Source organism: Rhincodon typus, chromosome 33, assembly GCF_021869965.1.
Source record: "Rhincodon typus isolate 14 chromosome 33, sRhiTyp1.1, whole genome shotgun sequence".
In the NCBI taxonomy this organism is placed as follows: Eukaryota; Metazoa; Chordata; class Chondrichthyes; order Orectolobiformes; family Rhincodontidae; genus Rhincodon; species Rhincodon typus.
The window spans coordinates 31,707,590-31,723,877 of NC_063364.1; the positions used below are offsets into that span (position 1 = coordinate 31,707,590).

The window sequence follows — 16,288 nt, forward strand, 5'->3', positions numbered from 1 at the left end:
TTGGGCAAGCTCATCCTGAATCTCATTTGGTCTAACTTTACTAATTAGTCTACCACACAGAACCTTATCAAAGGCTTTACTGAAGTCCAAATAAACATCTACCACTTTACCCTCAATCTTCTTGGTTACTTCCTCAAAAAATTCAATTAAGTTTGAGATACAATTTCCCTCACACAAAACCATACTGTCCCTAATCATTCCTTGCCTCTCCAAAAACATGTAAATCCTTTCTTTCAGAATGACCTCCAACAACCTACCCACCACTTTCATAAGAGCTTTGGCTTATCTCTGGAATCAGTTCAGTAATCTCCTCTGAGTAGCCTCCAATGCAACCACATCCATCTTCAAGTAAGGCATCGATGATAAATGGTGCAACTTGGTCACGCAGTCATCAAAAGAGAAAATGAACATTATTATTTTGGGTGTACTACCAGACATGACCAAACTGTTGCTCAAGGTTCATGAGGTATCAGCCACATTATCAGCCAAACTTGAGGTGGGGTTGCTAAAGCCCTGGCTACTGAAACAACCAAGACTTGTATTTTCAACTTGCAGGTGATATGTTGTTGAGCAGCAGACAAGCCGAAAGACCCAAATAACCCTTCCATCTTTGATAACAAAAATGTGGGGACATGAAGAACACAGTACAGAACATAATGGGCAAGGAGAGATTGAATAATGGAAGGTGTGATAAACCAGGGACCATGATGGTTAAAACAGAAAATTGTGGAAGAGCTTCATTAAATATTACTTAGCACTTGGGAAGAGAGAACAGATCCTCACCAGAATCTCTCAGACTAGAAAATATCAGTAAAATCCCCTTTACCCAGTCTGACCAAGACAACATGGAGAAGAAAAGGATTGTGGCCTTTCATCTCTTATGAACAAGTTTTTATCATTTGTTATTGCGTAGATGATGCTTACAAGACCACATTTATTGTACATCCCCAAACTAAATGGGTTGTCGGGACCTTCCAAAGAAAAAATTTGAAAAAAGAAAAGACACACAGACAGACTTTTGTCAGATAAAGGTACTTAGGATTATGGAAACAAGCCAATAGAGTCAAGCTATGTATCAGACAAACAGGCTCAAAACTGTTAAATATTATCCTGTTCTGATGTTTATAATTTAACTCTATACAGTGGGGGCTGCATTTATGTATGAACAGGGTAGGAGGGACAGTTTCCTTTCTGAGCAACAATGTTTTAGAAATGCAACCAATTCAATCTGGTTGAAATTCACTATAATTCTGTTGCTATTTTCTTCCACAGAATGACATACAGAAGGATGCAGTCGACAAACTCTTTCTCCTTATTTAATGGTTTTAAGGAATTTACCCATGACTTTTAACTCTTCTTTCATTTCAGATGTGAAAAGTCTGATGTTTATCTCCAGATTCATTTCAGACTTGCAACTTATGTTCATAGCAACCTGGCTTATTTTCCAGTATATAATGACTCTTTTATCATTCCAGAGGCTCCTTAAGGTTGGTTCTCACTCCTGTTCAGTTCTTTTGCATCAGTTTCCTCTGAACTCATTGGAGGACATTAAATCAATTGATTTATTTTTTAGGTACATGCACAGCATTCACCTCAAACCACCTTCCAGCATAAATGAAGGCAATTATCGTCTCCAAATGCATAGTTCCTTATTGTCCCATAATTCAAATCTTCAAAAACAGGTTTAAGTCTCTCAAGTCAGTAATTGACATTTTTACATTTGGTGTTTCTACCCTTAATTTCCTTCATCTACTGTGATATTTGGCCTCAGCATTGCTTCTTGCATTAAAAAGAACTCCCTCAAATAGCAGAACATAACATCAAAGGGCTTTGTTTCCTTTTAGGTCCCAATTTTAAAAAAAAAATCATTATCAAGTTTTAATTCTAATAAAGCCCAAAATCTAGTCAGCAAATTCAAATTCTTACTTCAAATTTGGACATGCTATTCTAGCACCTTGCACTCTGGACAAGATAGGAGAACAAAACTTGACTGATTAGTATCGCTCTCTTAGCTCTAGTTTATTGCTCCACCTCAAATGATAACAGTTCTTATCTATCGGTCTTTTTAAATAATATTCGTTCAGAGAAACTCCGTGACAATAATCATTCCTTTGAATTGCAAATTCATGTTCTCCATATTCAGTTGAAATCAAGACTAGCACAGGTTTCCAAAACTAATCTTTTTCTAGAATACAAAAATCAGAATCCTTCTGTCCTCATGTGACTCATGCCTAGAATCAACTAACTAGTACTTCGAATTTGCCTTTGCCTTTTTTTTCTGATCATAAAATTTTGGAGTACGCTCAGCAATAAAGAAATCTTTACTTAGGTTTCTCAATAAAAATAGTTCCACAGGCAGTACAAAGCGAGAAAATGCTATACGTACTGCCTAACAGAAAAAAGGTAAACGTAAGCAAGCCATTTTCAGCTCTGATGAATCCACAATTGAAACATTATTTATCGCTCGCCTCAATACAATGAATCTCTGTATTTTCAGCAACTTTGTTTTTATTCTCTCTATAACACAGCATATTGATCAGATGGTGTAATACATTTCAGATTAGTTTTTAAGAGCTGTTTTCATTGAACAGAAGAGATAGATATTTTTACGACCGAGAGAACAGACTAAAGGTAATTTGGTCATTAAAATAAAATAAAGAAAGTTCCATTCAACCAAGCAGAAAAACTTTTCAGAATGAGAACATTTCTGGAGCACATACCTTTGCCTCATAAAGCAATGGCCCATGGAAACACAAGACTCGTTCACCTGGTAAAATAAAGAAAAGTGAGTCATATAGCACTGTTAACATTCAATCTCAAACACAATTACACTGCAGTGTTCAAAATTATTTTACTCCAACCTTTTTGGAAAAAATGAACTTTGTACTCCAATTTATTTAAATGAACCAGAAATGATAATATTGAGACTTTTCCACCTCCCTTCAGTTCCATGAAGAGTTATTTGAACTTGAAATATTAATTCTATTTCTTTCTCCAAAGATGCTGCCAGACTTGCTGAGTCTCTAGCAACTTGTTTTTAATTGTACGCTTTTAATTAAAATCATGCAAATAACTTTGCCTGTGCTATCTTAATGCTCAATAAGTACAACCGTGAATTATCATGAATTGAGCGCATTTTACAGAAACACACCAGCGGTTGCTGGCAGTTGATCACATTCTATTACCATTGCAGTGGGGGCAACAATGGGTGGGGAGTGCACTCGTACATTGCACCAGCTAAAAACTTTAAACAGCGCCTTCTAGTTCCAGGCTGCCCCTCAAGCGGGAATACTGTCCTTGCATCCAGCCTGGCAAGCCCCCTCAATCTTCTTTTTCAGTAAGATCACTAGCCATTCTTCGAAACTCCAATGCTTATGCATGCATGCAACTTGCTCAATCTTTCCTCCGGGCAACCCCTCATCCCAGGAAACTTAATGGAGTTTAATGAGTTTTCACTGAACTGTTTGCAATACAAGCATAGTTAACACACTTAAATACCAACAACCAAAATCAAACTCTAGTGGGGGCAGGAGTGTAGCATTACAAAGTCAAACTTAATATGGCAAATTAAACTAGCAGAATGTTTGAATCATTTCAATAGAGGACTGATTCATTCCAAAGCTGACTGCATTGAAAGAAAAAAATCATACACCACTTTGTATAAGCTCAGGATGTCTCAAAATGCTTTAGAGAAAATGAAGTACTTTATGTCGTGCTGTTATTATTGTAATACAAGAGATACAGCAGTCAACTTGCATATATCTCTGTTGCGCAACCAATGATTAACTGCCAGATCATCTGATTTCTTTTTAAAGTGATGCTGGTGCAGGGATGTATATTGATCAGGAAATGACATTCTGCATTGTTCAAGTAGCAGCAGTTGCACACTGATTCAGACATTCAAAATGCTGAACCAGTGGTCACTCAAAAGCACCATAACAGGCTTAGCAATGCAGCTGCCACTGATGCACACCACAAACTGCAAACATCTTCCAGCTAATGAGCTGCACAATCAAGAGGGCCGGCAGTGAGGGAGAATGAAAGATGAGGTGAGGACTTAGAAGAAAAGAAGGGGCTGGAGGAAAAATTAATTTGATTCAGCATACCAGACATTTCAGTTCAGAATTAAAGATGAAGCTTGATTGCCTTTCCCTTATACACAAATACAGCAGTGACCATTTGTCTTAAGTAACGCAAACTATCATCTATTCACCCATGTATCTACCTAAGCTCCCCGTCTGTAAGTAATCCTTGATTGTTCGTGCTGGCTCCGTGAGAGTCATATCGACGTCAGAATGTCACAGCTGCACTCAGATGCCATTTTAAAATGAGATGTTAAACCAAGATCCCATCTGTGCTGTCAGTTTATTATTTTCAAGAAGAATTCTCCCACTATCCTCAATCAACGTCACTAATGGTTATTCATGTGTTTGTGGATTCTTGCTGTATACAAATTTGAATCCGAATGGTTACAGCAGAGGAATCAGCCAAGCAGCCCATGATATCTGTGTTGCCCCCCTGTACAAATAATAACATAGCCAGTATGTCTCCACACCTTTCTACTCTTCAAGTACAATCATTGAAACAGCAGTAGATCGTTTGGCCCTTCAGGTCTACTTAAATAGTTGATAGTGAAACCGTAACTAGTGAAATTTGAATTCAATGAAAAAGCTAGCCTAATGACCATCATGTAGCTACTGTCAATTGTCATAAAAATCCATCTGTACACTGATGTCCGTCAGGCAAGGCAATCTGCCATCCTTACCCTGTCTGGTTAAAAGGTGCCTCAAGGCCATAAGCAATGTTAATGCCATCTGGGCAATTAGAGATGGGCAATAAACACTTACCTTTCTAGTCAGGTCCACATCCCAAAAAGACTTTCTTCTAAAAAGATTCCCACCATTCAACAAGATCTGGCTGTGGTCTCAGGTCCACCTACCTGCCTGCTCCCAAAAGCCTTTAATTCACTTGTCTATAGGAAAATCTAACTCAGCATCAAATCAATTTAAAGAACCAGCCCTTCGACATCTTCTGGGAAAGAGAATTTCACAAACTAACAAATGGTATTATCTGATGGTAACCTAACGGTATTATCACTGGACTGTTAATCCAGAGACCCAGATAATGTTCTGGGGACCTGGGTTCGAATCCTGCCATGGCAGATGGTGGAATTTGAATTCAATTAAAAAAAAAATCTGAAATTAAGAGTCTAATGATGACCATGAATCCATTGTCGATTGTTGGAAAATATTTACTAATGCCCTTTAGGGAAGGAAACTGCCATCCTTACCGGATCTGGTCTACATGTGACTCCAGACCCACAGCAATGTGGTTGAGTCTTAACTGCCCTCTGGGCAATAAATGCTGCCTAGCCAGTGACACCCTCATCCTATGAATGAATAAAGAAAAAAACTCATGATTTTGAGCACCTCTATCAAATCTCCGCCTAATCTTGTCTTCTCCAAGAATAGTCCCATCTTCCACACTATCAACAGATGTGAAATCTTTCATCCTTGGAACCATCCACATGAATTATTTCATTAATGCCATCCCATCCTTTGCAGAGTTTGACACTCAGAGCCAAATAACACTCAAACTGAAACTAAATCAGTATTGCATAAAAAATAATCATAACTTGTTTTTATACACTACATATTCATTTTTACAATGTCCAGCATCCCAGTTATGTTTTAAACCACTCTGTCAACCTGCTCTGCCAACTTCTGATCCCACACTCGTTGGCTGCCATGTTTTCCTAAATGACAATAGTAACCACACTTCAAAAGCAAAGCAATGGTTGTTAAGACAGTGAGGGCACTACATCAATATAATTGGCCCATTTCAACCTCTCATTTTCTTGTCCCATTTTTCATCACAGCAACTTCTTCCCTCAATAAAAATTCCTATGCATGCAGTTATAACAACCAATCACAAAGTTACCCTTCTGGAGTGGTAGTTCTGTTATACTTCAGTTTTCCATCTGCCTTACCCTCAACCTTCATGTACACGACTCGCCTACAATCCAAACTACTACACATTTAGTTGTAAAAAGCTAAAATCAAATAATGTTGAGATGTGATTAAAAAAATGAACCTGATGCATCAACCCTACCTACCTCTCTCCACAGATGCTGAATGATTCCAGCATATTCTGTTTTACCTAGACAGCAAATTCACCAGCACCTGAAAAAAAAAGAAATACAGGCTGTTTCAGATGGAGACTCCGTGTCAGAACAGTTCTGACAAAGAGTCTACACCCAAAATATGAAGCTATCTTTGCAGCTGCTAATGGACTAGCTATGTATTTCCAAAGTTTATTTTTTTGATCTTGTCTGTTTTTGCCAATGCAGACACAACTGGCGTAAAGTAGAAACACAATCCAGACTCTCATGTTGCCTTACAACCACTTCCCATCTGGCAGTCATACAACATAAGAGTATAATTTTATGTCTTCTTGCTTATATTTTATCAGGTCACGAGTAAGGTACGACAGTTTCACTAAATACGTAAAAGTCCTGGAATTCCAGATTTCCTTCCAGGGAGAAACCATGGACGAAGCATTCAAAGACAGAAAGGTGCAAAGTCTCTTTTGCCACAAGAAGAAATAGATGGTTTCAGCAAATGAAGCAACGTAAAGCACGTTTAGCCAGGCTAACTTACATACCTCCTCCTCACGCATCTGGAAAAGGGCACGGCCAATGAAGCAATTCTTTTGACAACCCCTGGAAAGTGCATTGCAATGAATGCTTCGTTGCATTCTGCACACAGAGCAAGTCGTTGCAAAGTTGTCACTACAAATGTAAACTTGCTCCATTGAAACCAAAGACAAAAATGGCACAAATCTGACTTTCGCTGAAAACGTTAGGCGGAGGGGGTGGTGTGTAGGTGGGAATAAGGATTGAGGAAGAGGATTACAGAGAAACAGAACACACATATATGCAATCTGGCGGAGGAAACGTTCTGCGCGGTTTTACTCTGCACAAATAAGTGTACAAAGGGTAAGGAACGAGTACAATGTGCTTACATCTAGAAGTCTAACCAGCTGCAAAATCTCCATTGAGGCGAATGCAAAGCCCCTAGTGCCAAGGGAGGCTGCCCTCCACGCATGCGCACTGAGGGGTGGGTGGGGGAAGGGAAGGAGCCGGGCCCCGGCGCCATTTTTCCCCTCCTCCTCTTCCCCATCGCCCTATCCCCGCGGGGGCCTCACCTTCCTGAAATTTGGGTCTAGGGTCCGGTTTCGGAGCCATCAAGTCAAACCGTCTCTCCGTGCTAAATCCGAGCGCCTGTGCTGCCCCTCTGTCTCCGCACCATAATCGCGGCCCGGTCCGCTCTCGCACGGCCACCGAGCAACACGACGTACCAGGTGGGAGAGGGGGGTGTGTCGTCATCGGGGCGACGTGACCCGTCGTCGTTTTGCGTCACGACGTGGCCAGGTTCCCCTCATTGCGCACGCGCGGCGGTCCCGCGGCACTCCGGGAGTTGTAGTTTGAAATTGGCACACACTGGGAGAGTTAGAGGAAGTTTAACACGTGAATCGCTGTTCTTGTTTGTATTTCCGACCTTCAGCACTCACAGCTCGTTGTTTTATTATACTGGGTTAACTCAGCAGATCTGACAGCATCTGTGAAAAGAGAAAGAGAGTCAATGTTTTGAGTCGAGGGAGTTGAGTTGAAGGACGCTTCTGCATTTCTGACAGCAAGTTCACCAGGACAAAACAAAACAGAAAAGCAGCAACCGAGTTTCTCCAGCGATTACTGTTTTGTATGTTTCTGTATTCTGTCACTGTTCTGGGAGCGAGAGGAACGGGTGAGAGTAGAAGTGTGGGACATTGGGTTCAACACAGCTTACGGCCTTGTCAACCGCGTTGGAGGGTGTGGAATTCCTCTGTTGAGGAAAAAGGAAGGCACCTCAGAGCCTGCAACCCCAGAAGTTGGAACAGATGTGACAGAGTTGGAGAAACTAAGAATGGAATAGACTCTTTAGAAGAAGCAGGGCATGAGGAGGTTAGTCAAGTAACTGTGGGTGTGATGGATATTGGTGGTCAATCTACCCCCTGAAATGGAAATGAAGAAGCTAAGGAAGAGAAGACTCAGAGATGGACCATGTGAAGCAAGAGAAGTCTCTTCACCACACCACACCCATGGCTATGCAATACCAGAAGGTGTAACATTTAACTTTTCATCATCTCAGTCCCCCAGATCCCAAACTCATCGTCCTGGAGATGCAAAGATTTAGTGATACATTTTTCAATCTCCTCTACTCACAATACGGTTTCCTTCACATCAGAAAAACTAAACGCAAACTGGGTGATTGCTTTGTGGTGTACCTTGCTCTGTGTGTAGGAATGACCCTTGATCTTCAAGTTGCTTGCCATTTCAATTTACCATCTTGCTCTCATGCGCACATTTCTGTCCTAGGCCTGCTGCAGTGTCGCAGAGAAGCAAGTTGCAGGAACAAGTCGCAGGATCTTATTTTCTGCTGAGACGTTTTACAGACTTCAGGACTCAATATTGAGTTCAATGGAGTTCAGAACATGAACACTGTCATAGAGTTGTACAGCACGAAATCAAAATCCAGATATCCTAAAATCCAGTACTATTTGGCCCATATCTGTCTAAACCCTTCCTATTCATGTACCCATCTGGATGCCTTTTAAATGTTGCAATTGTACCAGCTTCCACCCTCTGCATGTAAAAGTTATCCCTTAGGTCCCTTTTAAATCTTTCCCGTCTCACCTTAAATCCATGCCCGCTAGTTTTGAACTTCTTACCCTGGGAAAAAGACCTTGGCTATTCACCCTATCTATGTCCCTCATGATTTTATAAAGCTTTTTCATGTAATGAAACATCCCAGATGCTTTGCAGAGACTATACAAAATGCAATGTGACACCAAGTTACATAAGGAGATATTAGGTCAGCGCAGTTAAGAAGGTAAACATGAGTGCCGTAGAGGAGACAAGCAAGGCAGAGAGGTGACAGGAGGGGTTTACAATTCTTGGGACCTAGGCAATTGAATGCACTTCAAGCAACGGTAAAGTAATTATAATTGGAAATGTGCAAGAGGGCAGTTTCAGAGGAATGCAAGTATCTCGGAGTGTTGGAAGGGCAATGGGAAGGTTTTATAAACAGGGATGAAAATTTTAGAACCAAGACATTGCTTGATCAGGGGACAATGTAAATTACAGGGAATGGGATGAGCTGCAAGTGAGGATCTGCAGCAGTGTGTTACATGTCCTTAAGTTTACAGATTACAGTGTTGAAGACCTGCAAAACGTGCATTGGAATAGTCAAGTTTAGAGATTTCAAAACTCAGGTTTTCAGTGATTAAGTCAGATTACAACATCATGTCTGCAGATGCTGCAAATCTAGAGACCATTTAGCCCATTGTGTATACATTAGCTCCCTGGTGAAACTATCCCCAATTAATATCACTTGTTTCATCTTTCAACATAGCCCTGTAAATACTTTCCTTTGATCTATTTCTCCAATTCCCTTTTGGATCTATGACATGGACTTCAGCGTATCAAGAAGGCAGCATATTACCACCATGTCGCGAGCAATTAGTAATGGACAATAAATGCCAGCCCACCCAGTGATTCGCACATCCCATGAAAGAATAAATAAAAATCTAATCCCACCAGCCTTTCATTTCAATGCATTTCAAATTGCAACTGTGTAACACCAAATGTTGCCTATTGTCATCTTGTCAATCACCTTACTGCTGCTGTTCTCTGGTTCCTGATCCTTCTCCCAAGGGAAAAGTAAAAGCAAAGGAAAAATGGCTATAATGGTAGAGGTCTGTAGGGTTACTGTTTTATTAGAGTTGAATGGTGGTGGTTTAATCTGAGGGTCACCACACCACAGGCAAGGAGCGAGTTTGAGAAGGCAGGATTTTCATGGTAGTCTCAGCTTGTGCAGGAATTGAACCCATTCTGTTGGTATCTGAATCGCAAACAATCATCCAAATGTACTACTTTATTCTCTCCTATCAAATTCTTCATGACTTTGAACATTTCCATGAAATCTCTCTTACTCTACTATGCTCTAAGGTGCTTTTCCATAACTGATTTTAAGATAATAGATGAAATGAACATCAGCCAGGAGTTACATATCCTGGCTGATAATGGTGACCTCCTGCTGGGAAAGTGTAGCTTTGTGCACATCCCGTGAAGGAAGTGTTGGAGTTTGCTTTAATGCCATACACAGGGAAATAATCGGCAGGCAGTCCTGGCTCAATCTTGAAAAATGAACATAACACATGAACATATTGAATTAACAGACGGGAAAAATACTTCTAGCCAATGAAGCTGATTCAAAATTGTGTGACTGGAGGTGTTACGTCCGCTTGAATTACCCCTGTTTAATATCTTACAAGAAAGACAGCATCTTTAAAAATGCAGCACTTCTTCAAGTTTGTAATGCAGTGTCAGGCTCGAAACAGATGCTCAATCGTGTGTGAAATCTGAGCTGAGAACGACTCTGAACATAGCTTCCAACCAGAACATTTTAAGTATTGGTTAAAAAAGACACATTGCATTGAAGCTTTTCATCATGCACTCATCAGCATATTTGTAAGAATATCAACATGACGGGGAACAACAATTTTATACTATGTCAGAAAAAGCATGCTGATTGGCTAGCAAGTGGATGCTAATTGATTGAAGTGTTACCATAGAGAATGCACAAGTTCAATGATGACTGACAATCAGTGCTGAGCTTTGTATAAATTTAAAACAGGCATGTTGAATCTGATTGGTCAAGATAGTGCCTTGAGAAATGCATCAGAGAGTAACAGTCGTCTGTTTTGTTGAGTTGAAACAGGTGCCCTTTCTCTATGTGTTTTCCTGTCTGCAAAGAAAAGATCACTGTATATTAATAGATGTAACCTCCTTAATGCAGAGATCTGCCACACTGTAAGGCCATCTGACAATCTTGTAAGTGCAAGGCAAAAAAGGCAGAGCTCCCTTCCCCCTCCCCCATTTCTGAAGAAGGGTCCCGACCCGAAACGTCAGCTTTCCTGCTCCTCTGGTGCTGCCTGGCCTGCTGTGTTCCTCCAGCTCCACACTGTGTTATCTTTAACATTTACCTATTTGAAGGATGGCATGATGGCTCAGTGGTTAGCACTGTTGCCTCACAGTGCTAGGGACCTAGGTTCAATTCCAGCCTTGGATGACTGTCTGTATGGAGTTTGTATATTCTCCCTGTGTCTGCATGGGTTTCCTCCCATGGTCCAAAGATGTGCAGGCTAGGTGGATTGGCCATGCTAAATTGTCTGTGATGTGTAGATTAGGGGGATGGGATGCTCTCAGGGTCAGTGTGGACTTGTTGGGCTGAACAGCCTGTTTCCACACTGTAGGGATTCTATGATTAACAAAGTGTGTCTTTTATCAAGAATACTCAAGTTATATACAAGTAAATAACAAGGAGAAATTTAATTTCTATTATAATGTTTACATTGCATTAAATGGTATCTGCAGACATCCCTCCTGCCAGGCCAACAGCACGCATTCATCATATCAACCATGAATGCTGCATTTGATCAGTTTTATTTTAAATTTAGGATAATGCTAAATGTTAGCTGTCAGGTGGAAAATGTTCCGTTTCTCATCTTGGAGACAGTAAAGACTGCAGATGCTGGAAGCTACAGTCAATAAATGTGGAGCTGGAAAAACACAGCAGGTCAGACAGTATCTGATTTTGGATGCTGCCTGAGCGGCTGTGTGCTTTTCCAGCTCCGCATTTCTCATTTTGACAAGATTGCAAGATAATGGAAGCACGCTACTTGACAGGATGATAAAAGCAGATTTAGCTGTAATTATCTAAATGGACTTGTTTAAATTCTATGGATTAAATATTTCAAGGCCATAGGAAAGAACGAAAAAAAAACACAACCAATTGGAAAGGTCTTTCAAGAAGCCAGCACAGGCAGATTGAGCCAAATTGCCTCATGTGCTGTATGTTTCTATGATCATTAAGACAGGATAAGGTAGCCCATTTACCTCATCTATATTACAATGACCTCCTTCAGCATGCAGCAATTGTATGTGCGCTAGCTCTTTAAATGAGCAACACATTCAGTGCTACATTTGCACCTTTTCCTCATAATACTACACATTCTTATTTTGCAAATCACCATCTTACCTCCTTTTTAATACTTCAGTTAATCCTGCCTTCATCACATTCTCAGGCAGTTCATTCTAAGCATTAATAACTCACCGCATGGAAGTTTTTCTCATATCACTTCTTCTGCCAATTACTTTCAATCTGTGCCATCTTATTCTCAATCCCTCCATGAGTGGGAATAATTTCTCCTTGTCTATTCTGTCCAGTCCTCCTCAAGATTTTGAACACCTCTATCAGATCGCCTCTCATATGGACCATATTTATCTATCTGGCAAAATCCTAAAGTACCCTTGTATTTTATTCATTATTGATTCCAGGGTTATCAACTTCATTACACTATCAGGATCAGGAGCAGACAATTTGGCCCATTGAGCCAGTCCTGCTGTTCAGTGAAATCATGGTATATCTGTACCTGTAAGGACAGGTAGTTAGGATAAGGTAAAAGGGCTGCGCTATAATGAAAGTATTGAAGACCTAAGTCAGGAAACTAGAATGTAGAATTAGTTTGGACAGGTGTGAGAAATGGTAAAGACAAGAAGTCACTTGTTGGAGTGATATACAGGCCTCTCAGCAAGACAGAGTATAAAGGAGGTATTAATGGAAGCTTCTCATAAAGGTACAACAATAATCATGGGGAATCTACATATAGAGTGAAAAAAATCAGGTGGGGAAAGAAAGCCGAGATCAGGGGCTCACAGAATGCTTTAATGATATTTTGTCAGATCAGCTTATTCTGGAAATAACCACTGAACAAACTATTTTATACCTAGTATTGTTCAACAAGATAAGATGAATGATCAGTTATAGTGAAGCAATCATAATATGATCAATGGGATTGTGTGGTGCACACTTTAGTAACATACAATTCTGTTACTTTTCAGAGCTGTGAGGTGGATACTTTTTGAGTAAGATTGGCACCAGGTTTCTTTGAATTAAGGAAACACAGCCTAGCAACAGCCTTTTAGATGTGCTTTTTAAGTTACCATTTCACAGACCTTTAAGGCAATAGGCTTAAATGCCTAGAAGCCTGCAGACAAGAAACATTTCTCTCCATTCTCTGTGTAAGTGAAAAAATGAAAAAAATACACTAGATACTTTAGAGCAATAATTCCAATGCAAGAAAAGACCTCAGTCCACCCGCTGGCTATTAAATTGAAGATTGACTGCCACTCTGTGGGCAACATTGTGTCATCAACATTCAAAATCAAAAGAACTGTGAGAAACAACTCATTCTACCTCATGATCTGCTCTTAGATCTCCAGAATTTATTGTCTATATTTTTCGACTGATAATGTGTTAAACCATTTGTTTTTTTTAAGATCTGATTCTTGAATGAACATGTGTGTATTTGGGTTTTTAAAGGGACGTAGCTTATGTTGCATAATAATATATTCATAATCCATTTTTGCCATTTGTTAAGCAATGAGTTTGTTTACAATAAATAGAGTTATTTACCTCTTAAAGACAAAACCTAGTGTAAATTGCTTCTGCTCTGAATTGCACTTCATCAGGTAAATTGATCATCTGCATGGTTTAATTACAGACTTACACATTTGTAACGGTTTCTGGAATTATGGGGCTTGATGATCAGTGCACTCTTCCTAATTGGATCATAACACTTGAGTTCTAGTGGGTGATTTGCAAAAGCTTAACATGCAGGTATGGCAAATAACTGGTAAATTTAATAGAATGTTGTTGCTTATTGCAAGGGGAGTTTCATACAAAAGTAAGGAGGTTATGCTTCAGTTATATAGTGCATCGGTGAGACCACATCCATTACGGTCTATCTTTATTTAAGGGAAGATATAGATGCATTGGAAGCAGTTCAGACATGGTTGAATAGACAAATACATGGAAAAAGTGAGTTATCTTATGAGGAAAGTTTGGGCTGGCTAGGTTTGCATCTGTAATTTACAGATTAAAAGGCGACTTGATTGAAACATATAAAATCCTGAGGGGTTTTGAAAAGGTGGATGAGGAAAGGATGTTTTCTTTTGTGAGAGAAATCTAGAACTAGGGATTACTGTTTAAAAATAAAGGGTCACCCATATAAGGTAGGAATGGGGAGAATTTATTACTCATACAGGATGATGTGTCTTTAGAACACCCCTCCTTGACACAGTGCAAGCCCAGAATTTGAATAGTCTTAAGAATATTCTTAAAGTAGGGTGAAAGGTTATTAGGGAAAGGCAAGAATGTGGCATGATCAGCAGCCATGATTTCATTGAATGAAGGAGCAGGCTTGAAGAACAGAACAGCTTCCCTTTCTCCTAACTTGTATCTTTGTGTATATTCTTATGGTCATTGTGATATACAGCACAGAAACAGACCCTTTGGTCCAACTCATCCATGCCAACCAGATATCCTAAATTAATCTAGTCCCACTTACCAACATTTGGCACATATCCCTCTAAACTCTTCCCATTCATATATCCATGCGAATGCCTTTTAAATGTTGTAATTGTACCAGCCTCCACCACTTCCTCTAGCAGCTCATTCCATACATGCACCAGCCTTTGCCTCTTAGGTCTCTTTTAAGTATTTCATCTCTCACCTTAAACCAATGCCCTCTCGTTTAGGACTCCCCTTCCCTGGGGAAAAAGCCTTGTCTATTTACTGTATCCAAGCCCCTGATGATTTTATAAACCTCTATAAGGTCACCCCTCAGCTTCCGATGCTCCAGGGATAATAGCCCCAGCCTATTCAGCCTCTCCCTATAGCTCAAACCGTCCAACCCTGGCAACACCCTTGTTAATCTTTTCTGAACACTTTCAAGTTTCACAACATCCTTCCTATAGCAGGGAGACCAGAACTGCATACAGTATTCCTATAGTGGCCCAACAAATGTCCCGTACAGCCGCAACATGACCTCTCAATTCCTATACTCAATGTGCCAATAAATAAAGGCAAGCATACCAAATGCCTTCTTCACTATTCTGTCTACCCATGACTTCACTTTCAAATAACACTGGACCTGCACTCCAAAGTCTCTTTGTTCAGCAATGCTCCCTAGGACCTTACCATTAAGTGTCTAAGTCCTGCCCTGATTTGCCTTTCCAACATGCAGCACCTCACATTTATCTAAATTAAACTCCATCTGCCATTCCTCAGTCCATTGGCAAATCTAATCAAGGTGTCATTGTACTCTGAGGTAACCTGCTTTGCCATGCACTACACCTCCAATTTTGGTGTCATCTGTAAACTTACTAATCATTATGTTCACATCCAAATAATTTATATAGAATTATTTACATCTACTTGGCTCCTTAGGCTTTGAAATCTTTGGCTAGCAGAGGTCTAAGATTCACAGATGTGTAATAATTGATCTAGCATCTACTGCTTTTAATGGGAGTCTTAAACCTCCGTAAACCTTTGAAATATTATTTTATCACATCACTTGCCTTAGTCTGCCTCGGTCTGATTTGTTGTGGCTCTTTGAACTGAATGTTCTACATATCCTTTCTTTCAAAATCCTTAAACTCTCAATGAAATCACCCCTTAGTGATCATTGTTTGTACCGTATGATAGAAGTACAGAGCTAAAGTCGCCATAACCCTTCGGGACCATAGTTAACTGGTGTCGTTTTAACCTGAGGGTCACCGCCCCTCAAACGTTCAGACAACTGAGCTAACCGCCCACCAGGATCAGAGAATGTATCAATGGAATAATTGATTGAAGAATTCCTTGTTCACAGAAATGATCATTTACCTATCAAACACCTTCCCCCCAGTTCCCCATTTCACATTCGGCTCCCGCAGTTATTGTCGTGAAATTTAAAAAAAAACACAATTAAACCGATCGTATGTCCCCAACCGGTCGAAACTGACAGTCAGTGCTGGAGAATTCAAAAGACCATTTGAAAGAAAAACGTCAAATCTGAGCAACGAAACGGCAGCAAATGTCAGAAGGAATACACGAAGACATCTGGAAACAGGTTATTACATAAACGGTCGTAATAGTCAGCACCAGTGTCGGCTAAAGTGAAACAGACAGGTTCGTAACTGTTTAAACTGTTTAAGCTGGAGGAAAGAGATTATTTTGTCTGCATTTATACAGTTAATGAAGAAATTAAAAACTAAAGCATAAAAACACGCGCCCAACGTGGGGCTCGAACCCACGACCCTGGGATTAAGAGTCCCATGCTCTACCGACTGAGCTAGCCGGGC

General features: G+C 40.1%; 1 non-coding gene across 1 annotated transcript; it reads right to left on the reverse strand.

Moving 5' to 3' along the window:
* Window positions 1-16,215: 16,215 nt before the first annotated feature.
* trnak-cuu lies at window positions 16,216-16,288 on the reverse strand. The gene has a single exon. It is a non-coding gene; the product is annotated as a tRNA-Lys (tRNA).